This window comes from Pseudophryne corroboree, chromosome 1, assembly GCF_028390025.1.
Source record: "Pseudophryne corroboree isolate aPseCor3 chromosome 1, aPseCor3.hap2, whole genome shotgun sequence".
Lineage (NCBI taxonomy): Eukaryota > Metazoa > Chordata > Amphibia > Anura > Myobatrachidae > Pseudophryne > Pseudophryne corroboree.
In genome coordinates, this window is record NC_086444.1 from 272,335,815 (window position 1) to 272,348,440 (window position 12,626).

General features: G+C 44.4%; 1 long non-coding RNA gene across 1 annotated transcript in view; it reads left to right on the forward strand.

The window, feature by feature from the left end:
• Nucleotides 1-11,958, forward strand: part of LOC135056870 (uncharacterized) — a 71,142-nt gene extending 59,184 nt beyond the window's left edge. Inside the window, exon 3 of the long non-coding RNA XR_010244090.1 lies at nt 11,891-11,958. This is a non-coding gene — a long non-coding RNA (uncharacterized LOC135056870). The remainder of the gene's footprint in view (nt 1-11,890) is intronic.
• The last annotated feature ends 668 nt before the right edge of the window (nt 11,959-12,626 follow it).

Sequence of the window (12,626 nt, forward strand, 5' to 3'; positions counted from 1 at the left end):
TTCGGCCCTATCCATTTTCTTTCAAAAGGAACTGGCTTCTCTTCCTGAAGTTCAGACATTTGTTAAGGGAGTGCTGCATATTCAGCCCCCTTTTGTGCCACCAGTGGCACCTTGGGATCTCAACGTGGTGTTGGGTTTCCTGAAATCCCACTGGTTTGAGCCACTTAAGACCGTGGAGCTAAAGTATCTCACGTGGAAGGTGGTCATGCTATTGGCCTTAGCTTCGGCTAGGCGTGTGTCAGAATTGGCGGCTTTGTCATGTAAAAGCCCCTATCTGGTTTTCCATATGGACAGGGCAGAATTACGGACTCGTCCGCAATTTCTGCCGAAGGTGGTGTCATCTTTTCATTTGAACCAACCTATTGTGGTGCCTGCGGCTACTCGTGACTTGGAGGATTCCAAGTTGCTTGATGTAGTCAGGGCTTTGAAGATCTATGTAGCCAGGACGGCTGGAGTCAGGAAAACTGACTCGCTGTTTATCCTGTATGCATCCAACAAGCTGGGTGCTCCTGCTTCAAAGCAAACCATTGCTCGCTGGATCTGTAACACGATTCAGCAGGCTCATTCTGCGGCTGGATTGCCGCATCCAAAATCAGTGAAAGCCCATTCCACAAGGAAAGTGGGCTCTTCCTGGGCGTCTGCCCGAGGGGTCTTGGCATTACAGCTTTGCCGAGCAGCTACTTGGTCGGGTTCAAACACATTTGCTAAGTTCTACAAGTTAGATACCCTGGCTGAGGAGGACCTTGTGTTTGCCCATTCGGTGCTGCAGAGTCATCTGCACTCTCCCGCCCGTTTGGGAGCTTTGGTATAATCCCCATGGTCCTTACGGAGTCCCCAGCATCCACTAGGATGTTAGAGAAAATAAGATTTTACTCACCGGTAAATCTATTTCTCGTAGTCCATAGTGGATGCTGGGCGCCCGTCCCAAGTGCGGACTTTCTGCAATACGTGTATATAGTTATTGCTTAATAAAGGGTTATGTTATGTTGGCATCCATTGTTTGATGCTCTGTTGTTCATACTGTTGACTGGGTAAGTTTATCACAAGTTATACGGTGTGATTGGTGTGGCTGGTATGAGTCTTACCCTGGATTCCAAAATCCTTTCCTTGTAATGTCAGCTCTTCCGGGCACAGTTTCCTTAACTGAGGTCTGGAGGAGGGGCATAGAGGGAGGAGCCAGTGCACACCAGTAGTACTAAATCTTTCTTAGAGTGCCCAGTCTCCTGCGGAGCCCGTCTATTCCCCATGGTCCTTACGGAGTCCCCAGCATCCACTACGGACTATGAGAAATAGATTTACCGGTGATTAAAATCTTATTTTTTCCTGGCAGAAGTAGTTGTCAGAGAAACTGAAGCAGGAGACTTTGCAATGCCATGTGCCACTTGGGCTGACAACTTGCTCACAAGGAACTCTTTGCATCTCAAGATCTGTGTCAGCTGGAAAGAAAAACATTACATAAGCCTTAAACCAAGGATCAAGCATGGTTATCAAAATTATGTGATCTGATTGCAAGATGTAGATAACACTTTATTCCTGGCAAATCAAATAAGGAATTTGACCTACAAATCCAACATACTTAGTGGAATTGCTTCATTTTGTCTCCTCCTTATGTTTCTCTTGCTACTTTTCCAATTGTTTAAGGAAATCACCTGCTTCAGGATGACAGTATCTGAACTCACTTCACATCACGCCTCTTAGTGAAACCCTTGATACAGAGAGTAGCCTGGCATTTTGTTTTATATTCTGCAGCTGCTGAGGCCAATACATCCACCCAGTGGGCTGTCATAGTCATGTGACCTTAGTTTGACCAGTACCGCGTGTCCACATATCTGCGGATTGGTGGATTGTGGGTATAATGGCCTTTTCTAGGCCAAATTAGGTTTTTTTCAACCTTATGGTACAGGTGAGAATTTGCTGTTCTGGTCAAATGGAACTGAGATGGAATTTGGTGGCAGACTACAATTAACTGTGTAACATCAGATGCATTAATGGTGGCTATTGGACACAAATCTAATACTATCATAACTGTCATGGCTTCAGTGATCTGATGTGCAACTGGATATATATACATTATCCGAGTGTAGCCATATCGCTGCAGTATATGTGGATTCCACACCCCACCAGTAGAGGCCGGTGCAGGGCACAGGAATCCTGGCCAGAGGAGTTGCTGCCATGTCCCGTAACTGCCTGCAACAGAGCTGGACCCAGAAGAGCGGGCGCACACTCTCACCACATAGTCACTGTGTGTGAGAGGCTCCTGTCACTCTGACTTCGCCCACACCGTTTAAACCTAATGTAGCTACCCTATTTGGAAAAGAAGGGCACTAAACAGCATATCCTTGGGGCCCCTCTGGTCCTTGGACCTGGAACAGGTATACATTTTAATTGCCTCTGTTGCTGGCCCTGACAGCCTGTTCTGATTCCTCCCTCTATCCTGCTCAGTCTGCACAGCCTGCCCCCGAGTTCTCCCCTCCCTCTCTCCTTCTCTGTACAGCCTGTTCCAAGTCCCCACACCTCTGTCCTGCTGTGTACAGTTTGTCATGAGTACCCCTTCCCTCTCCCCTGCTCTGCAGAGCCTGTCCTGAGTTCCCCCTCCTTCTCTCCTGCTCTATACAGCCTGTACCGAGTCCCCCCTGCCTCTTTCCTGCTTTGCACTGCCTTTCCCAAGTCCCTCACAGCCCAGGGCCTGATTAACCAATAGGCTGATAAGACTGCAGCCTGGAGATCTGGGTCCTGGGGGGGCACAGCACCCTTGCAATACATTGTGCTGGAATGGCAGCACTTCCTGGTGCCACTGGAGTAAGGGACGAGCAAGGTCTCATGAGATTCCCCCCGGGAACTGTGGGGGCAGCGGTGTCTGCTGGAATTGCCGGCGTCACAGAGGCAGGGACACTGGGAAAAGGAGAATCTGTGAGAGCCATGGTTTCTCTGCTGCAGTGGTTGTGATACTGTGGGAGCAGCGGTGCCTGCTCGGATTGCCTGCAACACCAGGAAGAGGAGAAAGCCATGGCTGGCTCCACTGCCAAGGCTGTGATTGATGCTACTGCTGCCATTGTCAGCACTGCTAGGGCAGTAAGTGGCAATATGAATGGAGCCACTTTTGTATTAGCCTAAGGAGGGTGGAACCCTTAATAAGGCCCTGCCCCAGCCATTCCTCTCTCCTGCTTTGAACTGCCTGTCCTAAGTTCCCCCCACCCCTCCCTCTCTCCTGATTTGCACAGCCTGTCCCAAGTGCCCAGCTCCTTATCTTTCCTACTGTGTACAGAATGTCTTCACCTGCAGGAGGAGTATGAGTTTCCATCTGCTTCGTAATCATGTGTGTGTGTGGGGGGGGGGGGGGCGGGATAGGCGGTATAGTACTGTCACATGGGAGGCTGATGAAGGAGGGGCCAATAGAGTATTTATGCACCTGGGCCCACCACTCGCTAGTAGAGATGAGCGGGTTCGGTTCTCAGAGAACCAAACCGTACCTAACTTCACCATTTGAGTCCGGTTCCGAGCCAGGGTCGGGTTTTCCCACCTGACTTGGAAACCAGAACGAGGCAAAACATCATCATCCTGCTGTTGGATTCTCATGGGGTTTGGATTCCATATAAGGAGCAGAGCATCCCCGCCATTTTCACTCCGGCATTGGAGAGTGTAGAGAGAGGACGTGTCTCCATCCTCAGTGTCCTGCATCAGTTCAGTGGTAGTGTCTGGTGTTGCATCAGTCCAGTCACAGTGTTTGTGTCCTCTTGCTGCCATATGTCCAGTACTGCTGTGTTGTGCTGCATCAGTTCAGTGTTGCTGTGTTGTGCTGCATTAGACCAGCGGTAGTGTCCTGGCCATCAGTCATTCCAGTGACCAGGCAGTCACAGTGGTATACGCTGCTGCTATATGTACACTGCTGCCATATTATAATAATAATAATAACAACAACAACAACAAGAAGTCACTTACAGTGTTGCTGTGTTGTGCTGCATCAGACCAGTGGTAGTGTCCTGGCCATCAGTCATTCCAGTGACCAGGCAGTCACAGTGCTATACGCTGCTGCTATATGTCCACTGCTGCTGTATTATAATAATAATAATAATAATAATAATAATAATAATAATAATAATAATAATAACAAGTCCCTTACAGTATTGATGTGTTGTGCTGCATCAGACCAGTGGTAGTGTCCTGGCCATCAGTCATTCCAGTGACCAGGCAGTCACAGTGGTATACACTGCTGCTATATGTCCACTGTTGCTGTATAATAATAATAATAATAACAACAACAACAACAAGTCCCTTACAGTGTTGCTGTGTTGTTCTGCATCAGACCAGTGGTAGTGTCCTGGCCACCAGCCATCAGTCATTCCTGTGCCGCATATTGTGCTATATAACTCGAAAAAAATAATGGAGAACAAAAATTTTGAGGAGAAAATAGGGAAAGATCAAGAACCACTTCCTCCTAGTGCTGAAGCTGCTGCCACTAGCCATGACATAGACGATGAAATGCCATCAACGTCGTCTGCCAAGGCCGATGCCCAATGTGATAGTAGAGGGCATGTAAAATCCAAAAAGCCAAAGTTCAGTAAAAAGACTCAAAAAAAGAAATTTAAATGGTCTGAGGAGAAACGTAAACTTGCCAATATGCCATTTACAACACGGAGTGGCAAGGAACGACTGAGGCCCTGGCCTATGTTCATGACTAGTGGTTCAGCTTCACATGACGATGGAAGCCCTCATCCTCCCACTAGAAAAATTAAAAGAGTTAAGCTGGAAAGAGCACAGAAAAGAACTGTGCGTTCTGAGATGGTATCACAAATCCCCAAGGAGAGTCCCAAGGGTGTCGGTGGTTGCGATGCCTGACCTTCCCAATACTGGATGGGAAGAGGTGGCTCCTTCCACCATTTGCACACCCCCTGCAAGTGCTGGAAGGAGCACCCGCAGTCCAGTTTCTGATATTCAAATTGAAGATGTCACTGTTGAAGTACACCAGGATGAGGATATGGGTGTTGCTGGCGCTGAGGAGGAAGTTGACGATGAGGATTCTGATGGTGATGTGGTTTGTTTAAGTCAGGCATCGGGGTAGACACCTGTTGTCCATGGGATAAAGAAGCCCATTGTGATGCCTTGGCAAACTACCAAAAAATCCACCTCTTCGGTGTGTAATTATTTCTCCACAAATCCAGACAACAGGTGTCAAGCTGTGTGTTGCCTCTGTCAATCTGTAATAAGTAGGGGTAAGGATGTTAACCACCTAGGAACATTCTCCCTTATACCTCACCTGCTGCGCATTCATCATAAGTCAGTGTCAAGTTGTGAAACTTTGGGTAAGAGCGTAAGCAGTCCACTGACACCTAAATCCCTTGTTCCTCCTGTACCCAAGCTCCTGCAAGCCACACCACCAACTCCCTCAACGTCAACTTCCTCCTCAGTCAGGAACGTCAGTAGTGCTGCAGGCCATGTCACTGGCAAGACTGAGGCGTTCTCTCCTAACTGTGATTCCTCTGGAGGATCCTTGAGTGGTACGCCTGCTGTTGCTGCTGCCGCTGCTGTTGTTGCTGCTGGGAGTCAGTCGTCATCCCAGAGGGGAAGTCGGAAGACCACTTGTACTACTTCACCTAAGCAATTGACTGTCCAACAGTCCTTTGTGAGGAAGATGAAATATGACAGCAGTCATCCTGTTGCAAAGCGGATAACTGAGGCCTTGACACTTATGTTGGTGTTAGACGTGCGTCTGGTATCCGCCATTAGTGCAGTGGTATTTAGACAATTGATGGAGGTATTGTGTCCCCGGTACCAAATCCCATCTAGGTTCCACTTCACTAGGCAGGCGATACAGAGAATGTACAAAGACGTCAGAAAAAGAGTCACCGGTGTCCTACAAAATGCAGTTGTACCCAGTGTCCACTTAACCAAGGACATGTGGACTAGTGGAATAGGGCAGACTAAGGATTATATGACAGTGACAGCCCACTGAGTAGATGTATGGCCTCCCGCAGCAACAACAGCAGCAGCACCAGTAGCAGCATCTCGCAAATGCCAACTTGTTCCTAGGCAGGCTATGCTATGTATCACAGCTTTCCGTAAGAGGCACACAGCTGACAACCTCTTACGGAAACTGAGGGACATCATCGCAGAATGGCTTACCACAATTAGAATCTCCTGGGGATTTGTGATATCGGACAACGCCACCAATATTTTGCGTACATTACATCTGAGCAACTTCCAGCACGTCCCTTGTTTTGCACATACAATTAATTTGTTGTGCAGAATTTTTTTAAAAATGACAGGGGTGTACAGGAGATGCTGTCGGTGGCCCGAAAAATTGTGGGCCACTATCGACATTCTGCCACCACGTGCCAAAGACTGGAGTGATAGCAAACACTCCTGAACCTGCCCTGCCATCAACTGAAGCAAGAGGTGGTAACAAGGTGGAATCCAACACTCTATATGCTTTAGAGGATATTGGAGCAGCAAAAGGCCATTAAAGCCTATACATCCACCTACGATATAGGCAAAGGAGGGGGAATGCACCTGACTCAAGCGCAGTGGAGAATGATTTCCGTCTTGTGCATGGTTCTCCAACCCTTTGAACTTGCCACACGTGAGGTCAGGTCAGACGCAGATAGCTTGAGTCAGGTCATTCCTTTCATCAGGCTATTGCAGAAGCAGCTGGAGAAATTGAAGGAGGAGCTAAGACAGAGCGATTCCGCAAAGTATGTGGGACTTGTGGATGGAGCCCTTCATTCGCTTTGCCAGGATTCAAGGGTGGTCAATCTGTTGAAATCAGAGCACTACATTTTGGCTACCGTGCTCGATCCTAGGTTTAAAGCCTACTTTGTATCTCTCTTTCCGGCAGACACAAGTGTGCAGAGGTGCAAAGACCTGCTGGTAAGTAAATTGTCAACTCAAGCAGAACGTGACCCATCAACAGCTCCTCCTTCAATTTCTCCTGCCACTGGGGCTGCAAGGAAAAGGATAATCATGACTGGGACATAGCTATACCGGGATATACTTTATTTAGGAAGGACAGAATTGGAAAAATCGGAGGAGGGGTAGCAATGTATGTAAAAAATACCATAAATACTACATTAATACAAAGTATTGAAGAAAAAACTGAGGCCCTTTGGGTGACCATAGAAACAGGGGAAAAGTTGATTATTCGTATTGGCGTGATATACAGGCCACCAGGTCAGGAAGAGGAACTCGACAAGAACCTATTGCAGGACATAACTAAAATGGCATTAAAAGGAGAGGTAATAATCGTGGGAGACTTTAATCTTCCTGATGTAAGCTGGGAGGTGTCTGTTGCTAGTTCCACTAGAAGTAGGAACATTTTAAATTCCCTTCAGGGAGCATCCCTCCACCAATTGGTGAGGGAGTCCACTCGGAGAGACGCAATATTAGCCTTAATACTTACAAATGGAGACAGATTATCGGACGTAAAAGTGGGTGAAAACCTGGGATCCAGTGATCATCAAGCAGTATGGTTCAGCATTAAGACAGAGACTGACTCGTCCCATACAAAAACAAAGGTGTTGGATTTTAGGAAGGCTGATTTTGTAGGGATGGGAAAATGTGTAAGCGATTCTTTGGCAGAGTGGAGGAACTTGGAAGCAGTGCAGGAGAGGTGGGAAACATTAAAATGTGCAATATTGAAGGCAACAGACCTTTGTATCAAAACTGTTAGGAAAAACACAAGGAAAAGGAAGCCAGTGTGGTTTGCAAAATAAGTAGCAAATATTGTGAGAGCAAAAAAGATGGCTTTTAGGAAATATAAGCAGACACAAAATAATGAAGACAAAGAGATATATCTTGTTAGACAGAAGGAGACTAAGAAGGTAATCAGATGTGCAAAGGCACAAGCTGAGGAGAAAATGGCCCAGTCAGTGGGTAAAGGAGGCAAAACTTTTTTTAGGTATATAAGCAAAAGGAGAAAAACAAAAGGCGAATTATAAAACTAAAGATGGACACTGGGAGTTTGGTTGAAGGAGACAATTTAATAGCAGATCATCTTAATGATTATTTTTGCTCAGTATTTACTACTGAAAGAGAGGGGAAGGGGCCACAGTTAAGTTGCAGGGATATTCAGGAAAATGAAACAAGTACATTTACAGAGGAGAAGGTCCTAACAGAACTCTCAAAGCTGAAAGTGGACAAATCTATGGGGCCAGATGGGATACATCCAAGGATACTAAAAGAACTTAGAGGTGCTGGTAGCACCATTGACAGAATTATTCAACCAGTCATTAGCTACAGGAGTAATTCCAGAGGACTGGAAAAGAGCAAACGTAGTCCCACTGCACAAAAGTGGAAGCAAGGAAGAGGCAAACAACTACAGACCAGTGAGTCTTACATCAGTAGTAGGGAAATTGATGGAAACACTCTTAAAAGAAAGAGTTGTAGATTATCTCAAATCCGGCAATTTACAGGATCCCAAACAGCATGGATTCACTGGGGGGAGATCATGTCAAACAAATCTTATTGACTTTTTTGATTGTGACTAAAGTGATGGATAAAGGTGGAGCCATGGATATAGCTTATCTAGACTTTAGTAAGGCTTTTGACACTGTTCCACATCGCAGACTGCTAAATAAACTTGAAAGTTTGGGATTGGATATTAGGATTATTGAATGGATAAGATCTTGGTTGAAGGATAGAAAACAGAGAGTTGTGGTAAATGGAGTGCATTCACAGGAGGGAAATGTTACCAGTGGAGTACCCCAGGGATCTGAACTTGGACTAGTGCTTTTTAATATCTTTATTGGTGACATTGCAAATGGCATTAAAGGGAAAGCATGCCTTTTTGCAGATGACACAAAGGTATGCAACAGGGTAGACACACCAGGCGGGGTAAAACAAATGATTGAGGATCTAGGTAGACTAGATGAATGGTCAAGAGTCTGGCAATTACAGTTTAATGCCAAAAAATGCAAAATCATGCACTTGGGTCTCAAAAATCCTAAAGCTAAATATAGTATTAATGGCACTATACTGGAAACTACTGAGGAGGAAAGGGATCTAGGAGTCACTATTTCAGATGACTTAAAGGCAGGTAAGCAATGTAACAAGGCAATGAGGAAGGCTAGTCAGATGCTTGGCTGCATTGGGAGAGGAATCAGCAGCAGAAATAAAGAAGTAATAAGGCCACTGTATAGGTCATTGGTACGGCCTCATCTAGAATACTGTATTCAGTTCTGGAGGCCATATCTTCAAAAGGATATTAGTACATTAGAAACTGTACAAAGGAGGGCAACTAAAATGGTGCATGGCCTACATCACAAAACATACCCAGAAAGACTAAGAAATCTCAATATGTATAGTTTGGAGCAGAGAAGGGAAAGGGGAGACATGATAGAAACTTTCAAATATATCAAGGGTTTTAACAAAGTCCAGGAGGGAAACATTCTCCAAATGAAGAGAAGCAATAGGACACGAGGACATGCACTGAGTCTGGAGGGGGGGAGGTTCAGGGGAAATTTGCGGAAAAATTATTTCACAGAAAGGGTAGTGGACAAGTGGAATAGGCTCCTATCAGAGGTGGTAGAGGCTAAGACAGTAGAGCAATTTAAACATGTATGGGATAGACATAAGGATATCCTTACAAAGAAATAAGGATCAAATAAGGTTAGAGATAAAAATAATGTAAAAAAAAAAAAAAAGGGGCAGACTAGATGGGCCAAGTGGTTCTTATCTGCCGACAAATTCTATGTTTCTATGTTTCTATGATAAGATTTCCTAGCCCACCCGCTGGCGGTGATGCAGGGCAGTCAGGAGCGAAAGCTGACATCTAGTCCGGACTGAAGGACCTGCCAATGATTACTGACATGTCTACTGTCACTGCATATGATTCTGTCACCATTGAAAGAATGGTGGAGGATTATATGAGTGACAGCATCCAAGTAGGCATGTCAGACAATCCATATGTATACTGGCAGGAAAAGAGGCAATTTGGATGCCTTTGCCCAAACTGGCTTTATTTTACCTAAGTTGCACCCCCTCCAGTGTGTACTCCGAAAGAGTGTTTAGTGCAGCTGGTAACCTTGTCAGCAATTGGCGTACGAGGTTACTTTCAGAAAATGTGGAGAAGATGATTTTCATCAAAATGAATTGTAAATTCCTCCGGGAAGACCTTTACCAGCAATTGCCTCCAGAAAGTACAGAGGGACCTGTGATGGTGGATTCCAGTGGGGACGAATTAATACTCTGTGAGGAGGAAGATGTACACAGTGAAATGGGTGAGGAATCGGAGGATGAGGATGAGGTCGACATCTTGCCTCTGTAGAGCCAGTTTGTGCAAGGAGAGATTGATTGCTTCTTTTTTTGATGGGGGCCCAAACAAACCAGTCATTTCAGCCACAGTCATTTGGCAGAACCTGTAGCTGAAATTATTGGTTTGTTAAAGTGTGCATGTCCTGTTTATACAACATAAGGGTGGGTGGGAGGGCTCCAAGGATAATTCCATCTTGCACCTTTTTTTCTTCTTGTCATCATGTGCTGTTTGGTATCCGGACTCCAGGTCGACAACAAAAAGGTCGACACACCTTAGGTCAGCACCAATTGGTCGACACACCTTAGGTCGACATGGACAAAAGGTCGACAGGAACATGGTCGACATGGAAAAAGGTCTACATGAGTTTTTCACGATTTTTTTCTTTTTTGGAACCTTTTCATACTTAACGATCCACGTGGACTACGATTGGAACGGTAATCTGTGCCGAGCGAAGCGGTAGCGGAGCGAAGGCACCATGCCCGAAGCATGGCGAGCGAAGTTCCCGGTCACTCTACGAAGAAAACGACACCCAAAAAACATAAAAAACTCATGTCGACCTTTTTCCATGTCGACCTTGTTCCTGTCGACCTTTTGTCCATGTCGACCTAAGGTGTGTCAACCTTTTTGTTGTCGACCCTGAGTCCCAGACCCCCAGTGATTTGGATATATAATTCCAGTGGGAATTGTTTGTGTCGCTTGGCTTAGTCATACAGCTACCTCATTGCACTTCTTCTACATCTTTGCATGAGGTGCTGTTTGGGGCTTAATTTTTGAAAAGTGCCATCCTGTCTGACACTGCAGTGCCACTCCTAGATGGGCCAGGTGTTTGTGCCGCACACTTGTGTCGCTTAGCTTAGTCATCCAGCAACCTCGGTGCAACCTTTTGGCCTAAAAACAATATTGTGAGGTGTGAGGTGTTCAGAATAGACTGGATATGAGTGGAAATGAATGTTTTTCAGGTTACTAATATCGTAGGACCAAACTTACCCCCGAATTCTGTGATTTTAGCTGTTTTTATGTTTTTTTCAAAAACCATCCAGATCCAAAACCAAAACACGAAAGGGTGGTTTTGGCAAAACCAAGCCAAAATCAAAACACGGAAGTGGAATTAGAACCAAAACCAAAACACAAATCACGAAAAGTGCCAGCCGCACATCTCTAGTTCTGCCACTGTGACATACATTGGAAACATTTGAAGGAAATTTGGGTTCTGCTGCAGATATTATGGAAGCAAGTAGATCCAAATGATACTGTAATCAAAATGGCATTTGTATAAACCACGTCGTCGTGTTTTGGTGATACAGAAGCAGTTTATTTGAATGTTCAATTTTAGTAGTATCTATTTTTTCTGAAAGTAATTATTAAATGGTAATATTTCTCCATTTTTAAACAATCTTTGAAAATTATTCATTTATATGTAAATATTTTCTGGGGTTACAGAATTCATTGATTCTTCTTGTGTAATTATTCTAACTTTACCGCTAGACCTTTATTCTCTTTCCATTGTTCTTTTTATGAATCCTTAGCTACCTCTCTTTGTTTTCCCAAGGACAAACGTTCATTCCTATAATTGTACTAAATTATTTCTCAATCGGTTTTAAATAATTTGGTTGACAAAATAATAGCTTGTTCCCATGCTTTCAGGAAAGAAAGAAAAACAGGTCATTGAAAAGTTCATTGGACATTAAAGGTTGATGGCACAGGCATTGTGGGTATGTTGGTCTTTTTTTCTTCTTCACATACTCAGACACATAATTCAAGTAGACTAAACTGTGATAATAAATCGGCTCTACAAGAAAAAAGAGTGCATCTGTACTGTTGGCTGCAATATTACATTTTAAAAATGTGATTGACTATATATTATATATACAGGTTGAGTATCCCATATCCAAATATTCAGAAATATGGAATATTCCGAAATACGGAATTTTTTGAGTGAGAGTGAAATAGTGAAACCTTTGTTTTCTGATGGCTCAATGTACACAAACTTTGTTTAATACACAAAGCTATTAAAAATATTGTATTAAATGACCTTCAGGCTGTGTGTATAAGATGTCTATGAAACATAAATGAATTGTCTGAATGTACACACACTTTGTTTAATGCACAAATTTATTAAAAATATTGGTTAAAATTGCCTTCAGGTTGTGTGTATAAGGTGTATATGAAACATAAATGCATTCTGTGCTTAGACTTGGGTCCCATCACCATGATATCTCATTATGGTATGCAATTATTCCAAAATACGGAAAAATCCGATATCCAAAATACTTCTGGTCCCAAGCATTTTGGATAATGGATACTCAACCTGTACTGTATTAAGCTGTACCATCTGTACTATGCTCAGTGGGAGTGTATAGAGGTACCCAATATATTAGTG